Source organism: Xyrauchen texanus, chromosome 49 (genome assembly GCF_025860055.1).
Source record: "Xyrauchen texanus isolate HMW12.3.18 chromosome 49, RBS_HiC_50CHRs, whole genome shotgun sequence".
NCBI lineage: Eukaryota > Metazoa > Chordata > Actinopteri > Cypriniformes > Catostomidae > Xyrauchen > Xyrauchen texanus.
Genome location: NC_068324.1, coordinates 15,930,237 through 15,936,088, shown reverse-complemented (window position 1 = coordinate 15,936,088; position 5,852 = coordinate 15,930,237).

Below are 5,852 nucleotides of genomic sequence, written 5' to 3'. Positions count from 1 at the left end.
TCACAGAGAGCATGGGGAGAGTGGCCATTTCCAGCACACATCTTGGAGCCACTGGGAAAAGGCTAACGGGCAGTCAGACTTCCCCAGCTTCAGGGAACGGAAGAGCTGCCGGAATTGCTCCAGGCTTTGATCAACCTGCTGCAGGACTGCCTTCTTCAGGTCATCGTAGGCCAGGAGGTTAGCTGCCGGCAGTTGTTGGGCAGCAAGCTGGGCTTCCCCGGACAAGAGCGGGAGGAGCCCGGCCGCCCATTGGTCACGTGGCCAGCTCCAGACCTCAGCCGTCCGCTCAAACAGGTTTATGAATGCCTCTGCGTCATCTTCCACCCCCATTTTCAGAAGTGTGGGTAGGGGCAGGGGCTCTCTCTTGGCCAAGCAGGCTACAGATCACTTGCCGGTCCTCTGCTTGAGCTCGCATGATTTCAAAGAACCGGCGATCCTGGTTTTGCAGAGGGACTGGAGGATCTTGGCCAAACAGCGAGGACTCCATGGGGCGTACTTCAAATTTTCCCGGGTTTCGTCACCAGTGTAGCGACTTCAAGGAGGACGCAGGAAAACCGGTTCCTTCAACTCCGGTACGTGAGCTTTTATTGGCTTTTACAGGGGGCGCCAAAAACACGCCAGCTTCGCAATTAACTTTAGCTTCGCAAAAATGCTTCCACACCCCGACTGGCGCTGGACTCTGCTGTCGGTGTGGCTCTTTTTATGCCACTCTCCCCGTGCTCACTGTAATTATAGACCGGTGTTAATCATAATTTAGCTCAGGTGTAAGTGCCCTTACCTCTTCTCTCTCTCCGAATGGGCACTTGACCATGCCCCCACTGCCACAGGGATTTCATAGATGTCTTCATAAGTGGTCTAAGCCATGATCCAAACAAACTAGTTCTGAGGTGAATCACAAGATCACAAGCTTTAATTTGAAATAAAATTGTAAACTCGGACAAGGAAAAAGGTACAAGGCTGTGCACTTCATGTCTTTAATGAGAGAATGAACTACTTTACCATGAAGCATTGCGAATGGCATTATCAAATAAATTATAGAAATATATAAAACTGTTGATTTATAAGTATAGAAAGTGTGTGTGTGTATATGTGTATATATATATATATATATATATATGTGTATGTATATATATATGTATATGTGTGTATATATATATATGTGTATGTGTGTGTATGAATTGTAATATATTTTAGACAGAATATATTTGAATGTATTTGCTAAATATTTGGGTACAAATATGTAAGGAAGGGCTTTTAATTGACCTTTGTGGTGATGTAACCTTGCCTGTGTCATTTCAGAAACCGAAGATATTTCTCTCTTTCATTATGGTAAAAAGAGATTAATATGTTTGTTAAAGAGAAGACAAACTTGGTTTAAAACTAAGGCACGTCCAAATAATTTTTAATAGCAGTGGTTTTAAACCTGTATTAGGTCTCTAACGGGATATAGACAATATATTCTGCTTTGATGTTTGTTAATGTTTAACACAAGTTTTAATTCTTAAACTTAATAGGCTTCGATGTTATTGATTAAAAAGCCTGAACAGGAATTTCTGTTCATAGCAAGTGGTTCAACGTACAGCATTTCACAAAAACCACTTGAGGGGTAACGTGTTGTTCTGGGTACATGGGCGAATACACTGTCGTTAGGTTTGCAGGGTTCGGGTCAGCTTTTCCAGTAATACTTTGGGTTTGGGTTTAGTGTGGTATCTCTTACATCAAAGACACAGTAATGCAACAACACAGATAAAACAAGCTAGAAACTGGAGTGATACTGAAGTAAAGGTTAAATATGAGAATAATACATGTGTAATATTTTATTCCCTTACATTCTCTCCTTTTAATTATTAATCAAGTCATTTTTATTTGTATAGTGCCTTTCACAACACCCATTGTTTCAAAGCAGCTTTACAGAAGATCAGGCATTAACAGAAGATACAAATTTAATATCTATAATGTATACTTAGTCATTGTGTAGTTTGATAAAATACAATTGCAAATTGTTTAAAAATATGTAATTAAATAATAATTTTATTTATAACTTCAGTGAGCAAGCCAAAGGCGACTGTGGCAAGGAACACAAAACTCCATAAGATGTTGGTTAATGGAGAAAAATAACCTTGGGAGAAACCAAACTCACTGTGGGAGCCAGTTCCCCTCTGACTAACATCATGAATATAATGCCAATATTACTTATGTATAGTGCAATTCATAGTTTAAAAATATTAAAATAAGTGTTAAGGGAAAGTGTTTAAACAAAGATTTTGTATGAAGTGTAAGATTAATGACTAATGTCTTTTGAAGTCCATGCTGGATTAACTGCAGAAGTTCACATAGATGCAATTGTCCTTGTTAATTGGCTGATGAAGGCTTTTGTTGGCAATTAATTGATAGTCTATGTATTACATTTCAAGAGTGTAATCCATCATTAGACCGAGATGATGCAGGCAGAGATCAGTGAGGTGCATCGCAGTTCAACCTGGACTGTATTTGTGGTAGGGTCTGTCCAAGGTTCAGGCAGTGGCATATGAAGTATCCCATGTCTTATGTTTGGATTTGGCATCAGTTCATCCTCTAAAGTCCATCGTAATAGACTAAAGTGATATTTGGCTGGCACCGGCTGCTATTAGTCATCATCATACAGCGACACGTAGCAGTGGAGTCCAATGGAGCTGGATCCAGCCAGTTCTGATGACCTCAGGATAGGAGTCCCAAGGTTGAGGGAAACAAATAAAATAAATATTAGTATAGATGCCATTCAATTTATTACAGAGTTATAGATCATGACCACTGTTTCTGGCTCCGGAGACCAAACTAAAGCAGCCTAATTGTGAGTTGAAGGATAAATTAGGTGTATGCCTGACTAAATAGATGAGACTTTAGTCTAGATTTAAACTCCATGAGTTTGTCTGCATCTCAAACAGTGTTAGGGAGATTATTTAATAGTTTAGGTGCCAAATATGAAAAGGATCTACCTCCTTTTGTGGATTTTGATATTTTAGGAATAATTAACAGGCCAGAATTTTGTGATCGTAATGAACGTGACTGAATATAGCGTGGTGGAAGGTCAATTAAGTACTGTGGAGCTAGACAATTCAATGTTTTGTACGTAGTTAACAGAATTTTAAAATGTATACAAAATTTAACAGGTAGCCAATATAATGATGAAATAATGGGGCAAATATGATCATATTTCTTTGTTCTTGTCAGAAACTCTGGCTTCTGTATTTTTAACCAATTTCAGTTTAGGTTACATTCTCTCGTTTTGAATATTAATCAACACATAATTAATGTATATACAAATGTATTGTAAAACATGAGAAAATGAATCAATGAAATCATAAAAAAAAAAATGACACCTGGCGTCGAAAGTTCGAATCCATAGAATTTCTTTGAGTAGTTTTGAATAAACATATACTGTAACAAATTAATTTTTTTTTTTTTTTGTATTTTCTCCATTCAAAATTCATAATAATCAAACTACTAATTTCTCAACAATGGATATAATTTAGGAGTATAAGCACATGATTAGCAAAATAATTCAAAACGCATGATTAATCGAGCAATAAAGAAAAAATCAGAATAAGACCTAAAAAACAAGAAATCAGTTATCTGGTATGAATGTACAATATTCCTTCCCTCTTCACTTGGCACACACACTGCCCTGTGCTGCAAGCAAGATATCCAACACCATTCTATTCTGCATGGTCACTTTTTAGTTGCATTTAACTCCTGTAATTGTTGTTATAACGGTTTGGTTACTTTCGCAAATATATTTTGCACTCAACCTAATTGAGGTTGAGTGTCTCAACCTAATTTTTTTAAATCATAGATCCCAAATCTTGGAATGAATATGTCTATCCATTTAGTGAATGTGCTCAAATGTCTTGGTTTTCATTGCGTTGAGACATCATATTTCTCATTTGTTCCGGTTTTACTAATCTTACTGGTGGTACCAAGTGTCCTACAAAACATGGGCCTGTCCAACCTGTTTTTGTCACAAGATTTGCAGTCGGGACCCAAATGCAGAGTGAAAAACAAAATTTATTTATACAAAAATTACCCCATAGGGGACAAACACAATCCAGGCTTGGAGCCCACTGAGACTAGGCTGGGGAGGATGAGTCGGGTACAGGACCGACCAGAACAGACTAGGAACAGGGACACAAACAAAAATTACCCCATAGGGGACAAACACAATCCAGGCTTGCAGCCCACTGAGACTAGGCTGGGGAGGATGAGTCTGGTACAGGACCGACCGGAACAGACTAGGAACAGGGACACAAACAACACCAACATGGACACGAAACAAGACTAACTGACCGTGGACAGCACACACGAGGACACTAAAATAGGGAAGGAAATCAAACGGGTTAATGGGCAGGGCAGGTGTAACAACTGAACTAATAATGGGCAAACAAGGAGGTGGGGTTTTATGCAAGACTGAGAGACACGTGGTAAAACCGAAACAAAACAAAGCCATATGCTCTTACAAGACATAGACACCCGAATGGCACGAGCGAATATCGCCAAGACAATGGGCAATATGTGCTCTTGCCAACCGACAGATAAGACGAGGCACGTATTTCACACTAGACAAAGCCTGATCATACATCGTGAGGCGAACACAACGCGATGTCCGCAACAGCCGACAAAACGAGACCGGACACGTGTGTTTCCAGAGTGCCTTTAGACCATAACGGTTTTTTTTCTTTTCTAAATGTCGTTTTATTAATCTGCATGTTCCAAGCCTTTAATAATAAACAAATAGATTTCTGTTCTAATTTTGTGAAATTATTCAGATTTCATCATCTCTGACAAGGATGAAAGACTAGTTTGTAGCCTAGTCTTTGTCACTTTTAATGAAAATAGAAAAATGTTCCATTCAGACTTTTACATTTTCGAAGGTTTCTCTCTGGAGATACCCCTGAACACTCATACGGTATCATTTCTCAGTCATAAGGGCTTCTATGCCCCCATACTTGGATATCTGTATGTAAAGAAATACATATATATAATTATGTGATTCAAAATGAACCGATCCTCTTATAACATTCATATCCAACTGCACTCAATTGATAAACTCTATAAAATATTGTAATATTTTCATAGAAGATCCCTCAGACACCACTGCATTGGCTGTGTCTGGGCCCCCAATGCAGTTTTGTAAAGACTATTTAGACTGTTTAGGATTTTGTTTTCTCCTTTTTTTGGAAATTCAAAAAAATGTGTAATGTGATTGAATATTGTGATAAATATAGATATCGAATGATATGAAAAATAATATTGTTCTAATATTTTTTGCCATATCGCCCTGCCCTAATGTGGATTCGAAAGTCTGTAAGACCCTTCATCTTATACTATATACAAAATCAGCAGATGTAATGCTTGCACTGATGTCAGTTCTGTTTCAGCCATCCCTTTTATCAATTTTGTCTAATTGTCTGATTAGCTCTTTCCACTGCACCTTCACTCTGTGGTTAATAAGCATGGTGTGTGTTTTAGAGTAACTCTCATGCATTCAGAGATACACCGAATTATAATTCTAGCTAAATATTGAACAATTGTTACTTTAAAACCCATTTAGTATATTAAATGAAATGTATCTTTAGATGGTTCAGCTGGCTGAGGTTGAGCTGACATTTGGATGTTTTCTCCCTCTGTTATTTTACATTTAGCATAAAACATACTTTTCTCAGCTTATGAAGAAAAACCTAGAAGAAACCAATATTTATTAACCGTATTTACAATCCCTCCTTTAACCACATTGACAGCACCATGAATAAACTTTGCAGGTAAGGAGAAAAAAAATGAAGTAATCTAGACACCTGTGGAAGAATCTGGGTTTAGAT